The sequence below is a fragment of the Dermacentor andersoni genome, chromosome 6 (genome assembly GCF_023375885.2).
Source record: "Dermacentor andersoni chromosome 6, qqDerAnde1_hic_scaffold, whole genome shotgun sequence".
Lineage (NCBI taxonomy): Eukaryota > Metazoa > Arthropoda > Arachnida > Ixodida > Ixodidae > Dermacentor > Dermacentor andersoni.
The window spans coordinates 33,059,475-33,070,781 of NC_092819.1; the positions used below are offsets into that span (position 1 = coordinate 33,059,475).

At 49.8% G+C, this 11,307-nt stretch overlaps 1 protein-coding gene across 2 annotated transcripts in view; it reads right to left on the minus strand.

Moving 5' to 3' along the window:
- LOC126522076 (uncharacterized) overlaps nt 1-11,307 on the minus strand; it is a 208,200-nt gene that overhangs the window by 172,676 nt on the left and 24,217 nt on the right. The window lies entirely within an intron of this gene.

Consider the following 11,307-nt stretch of genomic DNA (forward strand, 5'->3'; position numbering starts at 1 on the left):
ACGTGAACAACTACAGACCAATTTCAGTTCTCCCAATCTTTTCCGAAATAGTAGAGCAGGTCATTAACGAAAGAACTCTAAATTTCTGTACTCAAAATAATATTATAACAGAAAAGCAATACGGTTTCCGAAAATACCAATGTACTGAAATGGCGTTGCTAAAGATCAAACAAAAATAATACGTAACTTTGAGGACAAGCTGTACACAATAGGAATATTTCTTGACTTTAAAAAGGCATTCGATTCCATTAAACACGATATCTTGCTACAAAATTTAAATGAGTACGGCATTAGGGGAACTGCTCTTAACCTAATTAAAAATTATTTAACCAACCGATTACAGTACACGTACATTTGTCATTCCAAATCAGCAATGGGTGAAATCAAATACGGTGTTCCGCAGGGGTCCATCCTAGGGCCACTTCTTTTTTATTATACATTACTGACATCACAAACGTGCCTCTAACACCTGACATAATCATGTATGCTGATGACACTAATATCTTCTTTTCTGGTGGAAACTTGCTTACTCTCGAGCAAGAAGCAAATATATGGCTCAGTAATCTTTCAGACTGGCTTAGAGCAAATAAATTGGAATTAAACACTAAAAAGACAAACTACATTATTTTTCGGCCTCGTAACAAGGGTATTGATGATAGCTTAGTATTACAATTTCGTGATGAAGTCATTATACGTTCTACGTCCCAGAGGTTCCTTGGTGTTACGTTTGAAGAAAACTTAAACTGGTCCAGTCATGTCGGCAACATTAAAACCAGCATTTCAAGATCCATCGGTGTTATTAATAAATTAAAGCGTCTATTACCTTCTAGATTAAAAAAACAATTATACTATAGCCTAGTGCATTCACGCCTCCAATATTGTTTATCTGTCTGGTGTACCACGACGACAACCAACATCCATAGATTACTAACCTTGCAGAAACGCATGATTCGGGTAATTGAGAATGCGCCCTATAGAAGCCAATACACTCCGCTTTTCAAGAAATCGCATTCAGTATTTCTGTTTCGTATTTCATGTACTTCCCTTTTTTTGTGTGTGTGTATGTATCCACTTTATGTACCATGCTTGCCCTGTCTGCTTGAGTGTTTTGCGCGCTGGGAACGGGTCGGGGAAGGGGACTGACACTTAGTCAGGCATTCGTGCCTTTTTGTCAGCCTCTTTGACAGAGATTCTCTATTTTTTCTGTCAAAAATAAACATTCATTCTTGGTGGCCTTCCTGCGTAAGGCCACCAAGCTATAGCGTTAGGTCTCCCTCTCAGCACCAGCACCTCCCTTCTGGTCCAGACAGGCGTTCACAGCACAACCGACGAGATTCTCTCTATCCGTAAACCCAATCAAGAGTTTCGCATAGACCTCACCTATATACTGCTCCCCCTTTATGGGCAGTTTTGACCGGATTTTTCTCTTTGGTGCCTAATTCTGTGCTAAACGGATCCGCGAAGTTACACGCTACGTCGGGATATAGGACTTTTTTTTCAATGAGGGGACTGTACTTGATTTTACGGCCTTTCTCGCCTAGACTACACCGCCGAATGTGTTAACCCTTATCGCCGAACCCGCCGTGCTCGTGGGCCGCGCCGTCTTCCCGGCCGCCTGACGCTTTTGTCATAATGGAATACGCTGTGGAAGGCGAATACATTGCTCCGGAAGACGTTTCAGAGGATGCTGGCTGCAAAATTAACACCCAGAGGAATTCTACGACCAAGCCAAGGCCATCATACGGCAGCGAAACCTAACGGCGGGCCGGGACCCAAGAACGGCAAAGTGAGTACAAACTCGCCTGCTAGCGTCAAGAAGGGTATCATCCGGCGCGGTAAAATGCCTCCGCTGCCGAAAAATGATATCAAGATTATCGTCAGGATCAGGGGAGGTCTGAATATTGCTAAAATTGGTGCGTCCGCGGTGGCTGATGCAATCACGGCTGCTGCTTGCATAGACGAGGTGAAGCGAGAAGCGGACACGATCTGCCCCAATTATCAGCAGAATATTGTGGTGGTTAGCACGCCGGAATAAGAAAATGCTGCGAAGTACGTGAGGATCAAGTATTTATGCATTGCTGGGCATATACATGAAGCTGCGGCATATCGTGCGACGCCGCGTGAAACGTGCGAGGGAATCATAAGAAATGTTCCTCTCAGCGAGGGATCCGAAGCGCTCAGTCGCAAGATTGTTAACCCGCGTAATCCCCTGGCCCTGGCGGCAAAACACATCAAGGGGTCGGGTACGGTCATCATCGCCTTCGATTGGTAAAAGGTGCCCAACTACGCTTTACCGCAAGCAGATTGATGTTTGTTATGCTTGTGGAAAGCTGGAGCATCGCGCTGACGTCTGCCCCTCGCCGGAAGAAGTGGTTTGCCGGGGCTGCGGTTCAACCAATCCCGGTGAGGCCCACCTGTGCACGCCCAAGTGTGAGCTGTGTGGGGGAGAGCATATCACGGCTGCCAAGGGGTACCATCAGCGGTTCCGTAGTCCATATGCGGTCCGGCGCCATCGTTTTGAGCGGGCTATGGCGGATATCAAGGCGGAGGATGAAGAGAAGGGAGGCTTCAGGTACGACGAAAGCCAGTTCCCGACGTTGGGGAAGACGCTGGAGGCTGGGCAAGGGCAGGATCAAGGAGACCAGGAAGAGCATCTCGCAGCCACTCCGGTGGCCGTTCTGTGAGCAGGTCGGCCACCGGTGAGGCTAGTGAGGTGAGGCTAGTGGGTCGCGCCCCTCAAAGAGAAAGACAATGACCCATGAGGCGGAGCCCGCGTCGAGGAAGCTGAGATCTGAGGTGGAGGAGATGCTGTCGAGTGTTGTGGGTAGTGTTAAGCAGGTCAACGATGGTCTGGCGCAGATGAGTACGCGTCTCACAGAGTCGCTCGGCTCGATCGACGGGAGGTTCTAGGAGCTGAAATGTAGAACAGAGGTGTTCGAAAACAAGTCCAGTTTGAGTGCCTCTCCCTTCTTAGGTCGGAATCTCAGTCGGCTGGTACCTCGACAGGGAAGTTTCAGGTTCATGGCTCGCAGCAACTGCTTTAACATGGCGCGATAAAATAAGGCTTTTTGTGTGTGGTAGTGGGACTGTAGAGGGTATGCTCGCAAACGGGCGCGTCTACAGCAGTATATTCGCCCGTGTAAGGATAGGCCGCAGGCTATTCTACTGCAGGAGACAGTGACGGAAGAAGTTTCTCTGACGGGCTACCGAGCCGTCTTCGGGGGATTCAAAGCTCGGGGAACCTGCATTCTGTTGGATAACAAACGGACACAGGTGGTCCCTGATCTTAAGATACCTTTCAGTTCCCTGGAATATGTCATGATTGAGGTGATTCCTAACCGGGTGAACAAGAAAAGCGTGTTTATTCTGAACGTGTATAGTGCCCCGAGGTACAGGGTGCAGAGATTCAAGCTGCTTCTGCAGAAGGCTTCTAAGCTTGCCGGGGACCATCCGCTGATCGTGGCCGGAGATTTTAATGCTCCGTATCACATGTGGGGTACAAGCATGGCACAGTTAAAGGGAGAGACCTTTGGCAGAACGCTGCGGAGTTTGACCTTACGCTGGTCACTGACCCTGCCTTTCCGAGGACGTCGACGTGTAGGGATACTACCCCTGACCTCTGCTTTGTAAAGAACGCGGCAAAGCCTAGTTGGTGCAATCTTGCCGAAGACCTAGGTAGTGATCATTACATTAACCAAGTCGTTTTTGAGGTTGAGGTTGGGCGCCCTAGGGCGTTAATGTTTATAGACTGGGATAAGTTTCGGATGATCCGGGAGGAGAGAGGAAAAAGGGGGAAGGACTTCGAAGGCCTGTACCGGCCGTCCCTGGAGGATTGGGTCACCCAGGTGAGGGAGAATGTAAAGGAGACTACGGAGGCGATCACTACGGATTTGGAATTGGATAGTGTTGATAGCAGCCTGCCCCATCTTATTGAAGCCAAGCGGTCTGTGCTGGCTAGGTGGAAGGGGCAGCGGCTTAATCGCAGGCTGCGTAAAAAGATTTCCGAGCTGGATAAGCTGACTGAGGAGCACTGTAAGCTTTTGTCTAGGCAACAGTGGGATGAGGTATGCAACTCGGTAGACGAGCAGGTGCGCAACGGGAGGTCGTGGGGCTTGCTTAAGCATTTGCTGAACGACTCCAATACGAGAGTTAATCAGTGGCACGTCCTTGCGAGAGCTGTACACGAAGCAGTGGGGTCTGCCTCGGAGGAAGAGCTGGTTGAGAAGCTGGCCAACAAATACCTTCCTGTTGCGGACCCGGATGCTCTTCTGGCGGAGCAGGCCTACACGGGAGAGGACAACTTTTCCCTAGATAAGGACTTTTCTGTGGAAGAGATACGCACAATTTTGCATAACCTTAACAGCAAGTCGGCTCCCGGACCCGACGGGATTTCGAACAAGCTTATGAAGAATCTGGACGATAGGTCGATCAAGTACCTTACCGGGGAGGTTAACACTATGTGGAGAGATGGGGCTCTCACGGTGCTGATTCCTAAGGCTGGCAAAGTCCCGAGCATTGATAACTTAAGGCCTATTTCGCTCACCTCGTGTGTGGGCAAGGTGGCCGAGCATGCGGTGCTTAATCGGCTTACAAGGCATCTTGAGGAGAACGAGGTCTACCCTCACACTGTGATTGGTTTTCGGGCCAGGCTGTCGACTCAAGACGCAATGAAGCTCATCAAGCATCCGGTCATTGACGGAGATGGAAGGGGCGTTAAGGCCATCCTAGGGCTGGACCTGGTGAAAGCTTTTGACAACGTTCGGTACTCTTATATTCTTAAGTCCATTTCGGATCTTGGCCTCGGCGCGCGCTTTCATGACTATGTCAGGTCCTTCCTGTCAGGCAGGAAGGCTACCTTGAGGGTTGCGGAGCTGGAATTAAAGACGTTAAATCGTGGAGACAGGGGCACTCCTCAGGGGGCCGTCATCTCGCCCACATTGTTCAATCTGGCCATTGTCGGATTGACCAAGAAGCTTTTGGAGGTTGAGGGGATTAAGCACACCATGTGGTGACCATATGGTGTCCCGGGTGTAGTGAGGGCTATATCGAAAGTGTTCTCCAGGAGGCAGTAGATGTGATTCAGACTTATTTGGACCTGACGTGGTTAAGTTGCTCTCCCTCCAAGTCGCAGCTGTTGCTGTACAGTCCCACTAGAAGGGGACCCAAGCCAAGGGGATGGATCCCCGTGGATCAGCTGAGCATTCAGCTTCGTACAAGAAATGGCGATCTGATACCTAGGGTAGATAAGATCAGGGTTTTGGCGATGCTGATTGAGTCGAACGGCGCCAACACGCTGACGATCCAGAAGATCATTGCCAAGACAGAAAATGCAGCAGGCCTAGTGAAGAGGGTGGCCAACAGGCAGACGGGGTTGAAGGAGGATAGTCTGATTAGACTTATGCACGCATTTGTATTGTGTCACATTACTTATGTGGCGGCCATGCACAAGTGCAAACCATCAGAGAAGGAGAAGCTTGACACGCAGATTAGGAAGATTGCCAAGAAAGTGTTGAGAGTGATAATGTGCAATAGCACCGACCGACTTCTCCAGCTGGGAATTCATAATACCTAGGATGAGATAGCTGAGGCTCAGGAGAGGACGCAGATGGTGTGTCTCTCTACGACTAGCGCGGGTCGGCAAATTCTGAGAGAGTTAGGTGTTTCTCAGGTGAAGATTTCGCAGCTTCACGTCGGTATTCCCTTGAAGGTCCGTAAGCGGTATCACATCAAGCCTGTTTCCAGGAACATGCATCCGGAGCAAAATGTGGGTAGAAAAAAGGCCGGGGAGCTTGCCTGCTCAGACTCATTCGTGATGAGAATCAAAAGGTTGGCTTCGTCGACGCTTCTTTTAACGAGGAGAGGAAGGTGTTTACCGTAGTTGTCGTGGACAACGAGGGCCGTGTCGTTAATGCTGCTACCGTTCGGACTGATAGGCCAGAGGTCGCAGAGCAAGTGGCTACTGCGCTCGCCCTGGTTGACAGGCGCAGGCCTTTTGTATATAGTGATTCAAAGTCGGCCGTTAGGGCCTTTGAAAAGGGCTCGGTGGCTAAGGTTACCTTTAAAATTATGCAGACATGTGAGATCTCTCAACACTACTTATGTTGGTTCTCTGCTCACCTTGGGATGATTGAGGGAGCCCCTCTGAATCTCAATGAGTCCGCTCATGAGGCAGCGCGAGATCTTACCCTCCGCTCTGCCCCGCGCCACGGCGTGGAGGTACTCCCCGAGAACAGAGACACCCCTTCCACATACAATGAGATCACGAAGTATTACCTTCTTAATCGCAGGGTTTACGGTTTTCCGCATCCTAAACTAAACAGGGCTCAGGCACTTACATTACGCTTACTACAGACTGGTACTTATCCTTGCCCACGGAGGCTGAACATGTTTTATCCTGAGACGTATACAGAGCTTTATTGACAGGATTGTAGTGCTTTAGCCACGCTCGAACACATGTTCTGGTCTTGCGAAAGAATTGAAGACTCGGCGATCAAGGACGCGTCCAGGTGGGAGGCTACACTTCGCAGCCCGGATCTGGATTAACAATTCTGGGCTGTCCAGCAGGCTCACGACGTGACCGTGAGACTTGGCCTTCCGGTCCCGACGTGGGAGCGGCCCGCTTAGTTGTTAATTATCACTACTTGCAGGACCAACTAAAGTTTTCCATCCATCCATCCACCACCCAACACTGAGGACGCACTATCCTGGAGCACTTAGGCTATTCCGCCCCTACGGTTACTACTTCATCTCTTTCAATACTTCCTGCTGCTACACGAATCCTTCTAAATGTAACCCCTCTTCCACGACGCATGCACCCCCAATACAACGTTCTGTGTCATGCAGCCCGCGTTTTATACAGCCATTACCAACGCTACCTCAGCACTCATCCTTTGCATCCCTGTTCCTTCACTAACGTCAGCACATCCGCCCGGGGTTCCGCCTGTCGTCGTACTTTCCCAGTCCCTAGCTGTATTTCCCCGCGAACTGCTTCCTACTACTGATCCTACGATAGCAGAGCTACATGCCCTGAAAGGAGCTTCTCCAAGGAACGCCTCCGGCCCCACTTACCTCTCTCACAGCAAATTATTTATGCACACGGTGGAGGTTGTGTGGATTTCTGGTCATGCGGGATTGTCGGGGAATAAACGGGCTAACCAGCTCGCACGTGAAGCTTTGCGCCAGATGATGATGGTATATGTGGCTTTATGGCGCAAGGCCCAATGATGGCCAAAAAGCCCCAGTCAATGGTCTGATGTTGATGATGTGGTGAATGACAAATGGCAGATGTATAGATGAAGCGCGGGAGTTTACGTCAGGCTCCCGACATCCCCGAACCAACTACACACGCTACACACTACACGAACCACGCTACACACCGCCCAGCCTAGAACCCTGTCGTCTCCTCAGGCGCGTCTTTCCCCCTCCCCACCCGGCACTCCCGCGTGTTCACGGCGTTCTACTGCGGCAGGCGCAGTCCAAATGTTTGCTCTCTCCAACCCGCCTACACCTTCTCCGTGCTTTCTCAGATGAATCTCCATCTGTTTCCCCCTTTCTTTGGCGGTTACCCTTACTTCCGACACATTCTGTGGCACTGTCCCCCACCTGCTTTTCCCCGTCTCCTTCCTTTTCCCTCCAGCCCTCTACCCCATCGGCTACACGGCAGACACAAGCCACCCCCTTACACGCACAAGAGTACCTGGTGAAGTTTGTCAACGCTGCGTTGAAAGATTGTCCCAGCGAGGCCTTAGACTGAGGGCCTCTACCACCTCCATTGTTGATATTAAATAAAGTGTACATCCTCTCTCTCTCTCTCTCTCTCTCTCTCTCTCTCTCTCTCTCTCTCTCTCTCTCTATAGTGAGATACTTTTCGGCCGCACGCGTATCTCATGCTCCTACTCTCGCAGCTATATTTGCTCGCACGCTTCCAAATTAATCTCCGGGGCTGCTTACAAATTGAATACGCGTGTTTCACAAAACAGCATGAGTGTCCTTAATGAAGGCGCGTCGCGCGGCGCCTACCATATAATCGCGTCAAGCACTCGACCCACCAAACATCGCGCCGTCTTGGGCTCGCTTGGCCTCGAACGATGCAAATGCGAGCGAAGCAAATTTTCGCTTCTCAATTGTGACGAGGCGCGCGTTCGCCGCATAAATTTCGGAGATTGAGCCGTGTACGCCATCGAACCGCGGGGGTTGCAGCCGCCGTCGGTGTGCGTCGTTATCGCTTCGCTGCGGCAATGGCGCGCATTCAATATCTCTCAGTCAGTCGTGTAACTGCCGGAACTTCGGGAGTGAAAATTCGGGCAGAATAATGGAAAGGAATCAGCAAGCAGACATATTAGACGTAGCTATGAAGCAGCAGCAGCAGCAGCAGCGACTGCGGCCACACTGTCTGGGGTTACCGCCCTCTCGGGACGCGGCAACTGCTGTAGCAGATAAAAGGACTCGATAAAAGAAAAAAATATCCAATATCCAGCGACGGGTGCAGAATTCTCCATATCCCCTTCCCGACCGGCACGGCAATCTCTTCATCGTTCATCGTTGCGTGGACGGAAGAAAAAATGAAAAAAATACAAGAAAGCGCAGCTATATGCAGGAATGGTGTTTCGGCCAGCGTCGTCATCCAGAGATAAAGGGGGATAGCTGTGCAGTACGTTTTTGTTCCTTGCAATCTCGCTTTAATGAAGGCGATTCAGAAGAGAGAAAATCCTGAGAAATGGGAGCGAAAGAAAGAAAGAGGGCGAATCGCATCGCAGATCTGGTAGTGGGGCCCAGGAACATCGGACTCTCCCTTGGCTGGGCCGGGGCGAATAATAGATAGTTGTGCCACCCGCGCCACATATCCCCCCCCCCCCCTACCCCCGATTTTCTTCCTTCTTTCTCTCCTCTGCGAGGCTTATCGTTTTTGACATTCCTCGTCGTCGCTCTGGCCGCGCTTCCATTTGTACGGGCCACCCGATAAGCCGGCCGCGCGTCTTCCAAAGGAATCCTAATCGCGATTTCGCTACCCCCCCCCCCCCCCCCCCCCCAGCGTCGCGCGAACGTGACAAAGGAAACACCAGCAGGACACGCAATGTCAGACACGCTGGGTGAGAATTTAATAGTTCAAAAAAAAAAAAGTAACGAGTAGCGAGAAAAGCAAAAGGCGTCGAATGTGCCCGAACTGCAAGGCGAAATAAAATAAGACTCGAAAGTAGTGTCTAACGGAAAGCCGGAAGAAAGAAACAAAAAACAAAGGTGAAAAAGCGGCAAGGGGGATTCTGGAGAGAGGGTTCGGTGGGCGCGTAGCCGGTTAAGACCTGGAACGCGCACAATGGGTGCCGCCAGCTCTTTCTCTTCTTCTCGCGTCAGAAAAAGTGAGCTATACGCCTAATTTGCATACCGGGTTCCGCACATCTGAAACGACTCGGAAGATACGGACTCGGCACCGGCTTTCATTCTTTCTCACCGACACGATGGGGTTAAGACGAAAATGAATGCGGCGCCTGCAAAACTTTTCTTTTGCGAAGAAACTCGGCTTTACGGAAAACGTTGTTGGCGGTTTGCTTCGCGATCCTTTGGTGAGCCCGGCTCTAGCACCGGCGGGGCCCTCCCTGTGGTGTCTGCGCCGACGGCAAAGTAGCTGGCGAGAGGAAAATCGGCAAAGGAAATTAATCAAGACTGGTCTTTGTACGCGCGGAATACCACTGTCCGACCAGCGCGTAGTTGTTTGCCGAGGGAAACTATGTATAATTTTCCAACAATGTGTCACAGATGAATTAACTCTGTCCCTGGATTGAGTGAGTGAGTGAGTGAGTGAGTGAGTGAGTGAGTGAGTGAGTGAGTGAGTGAGTGAGTGAGTGAGTGAGTGAGTGAGTGAGTGAGTGAGTGAGTGAGTGAGTGAGTGAGTGAGTGAGTGAGTGAGTGAGTGAGTGAGTGAGTGAGTGAGTGAGTATGCGCATGTGTTGCGTGTGCGCGTATGGGTGCTTGCATGTGCCTGTGAAGTGATAACAAGTAAGGATTGGCGACTATATATAGTCTGACAAAGCGATAACGACATTGGTTTGCCGTTAAGTGATGCGTGTGTGCGTGGGCGCTAAATAAGCCGAAGTGACCATGCATTAATTACAGGTCCTGGGGAAACAAATGCAAGCGTGGGCTGCGATGTTGCAGCGATGTATTTTTCGGTGCTATCGCTTTTTGCGCTCCGTCAGTGATCAGAGCGACGTTCAGTTATGAATGGGATCAGGTGGCCGTGAACGGTATATGATAAGAGTGGCGCAAACATGAGCGGAAGTCATGGCTGCAAAATCGCAGCCCAGTCCTCTCATATGTATAATACTTGATCGACAATAAAAACAACACAGAAAAACTGTCATAATGAAATCTTCACTGCTGCTGCGTGCTCTCCCTGAAGAATTTCCGGGAAGCGCAGCACAGATTTCGTTTACTGTATCACTCGTCTTCTTTAGACTTCGGTGAATTTTATGGACAAGGAACCATAAAAACGCATCATTGGTGCATCCCTTAAACGTCCCAAACAGAATTGAGAACTCGTGAAGTAAACGCTACTGCTAAAACCTTTTGTTTAAAGAATAATTGAGGGCAATGACGCATATTAAATTATTTTCGAAACAAACAAAAAATAAAACCATCTGGCACGGGATATCTTAAGCGTGACTCAACGAACGCGTCACTTCTTTCTTCTTTTGTAATCAGTTGGAAAAGCTGAGCGCTTTAAACCTTTCAGCCAGCAGGAAAGTAAGTTTCTAAACCTTATTCCCGCTTCTGTTTGAGCAGACTATTTATTAACATCCTGCAGGGCTGTGCTTCAGCCGCGAGGTTATCTGGGCCTTGAGGTTGACACCGAGGGCCTAAGACGGCTTTCCCGCTTAAAAGAAGGCGAAATTTACGACCTCGCTTCGCCCGCCGGACGCTATAGCCGACGCTCAAAAGCTTGCGGCCATGCAAGCATAAGCCGCCGGCTCTAAACCACTCGATGCGTCACACTGAACGCTGAACTATATGTATATACCTTCTCCTCTACTTTATGAGAAAAGAAAAAACGAAAGAAGTGCTTATATTGACTGCAAGCTTCTTTTTTTTTTCGTTATACACATTCTATGCACAATTTTTACTTGTGATCCACAAGTGCAGGCTTTTTATTCTCTTATTTTTTTTTATTGAGCACTTCTGCGAGGTCGAAGTAGGGACAAAGGCTTTCCTAAAAATACCTGCCCTACAAAAAAAAGAGCATCTCTCTCTCTCTCTCTCTCTCTCTCTCTCTCTCTCTCTCTCTCTCTCTTGCTCTTTAGTTATCCATCTATA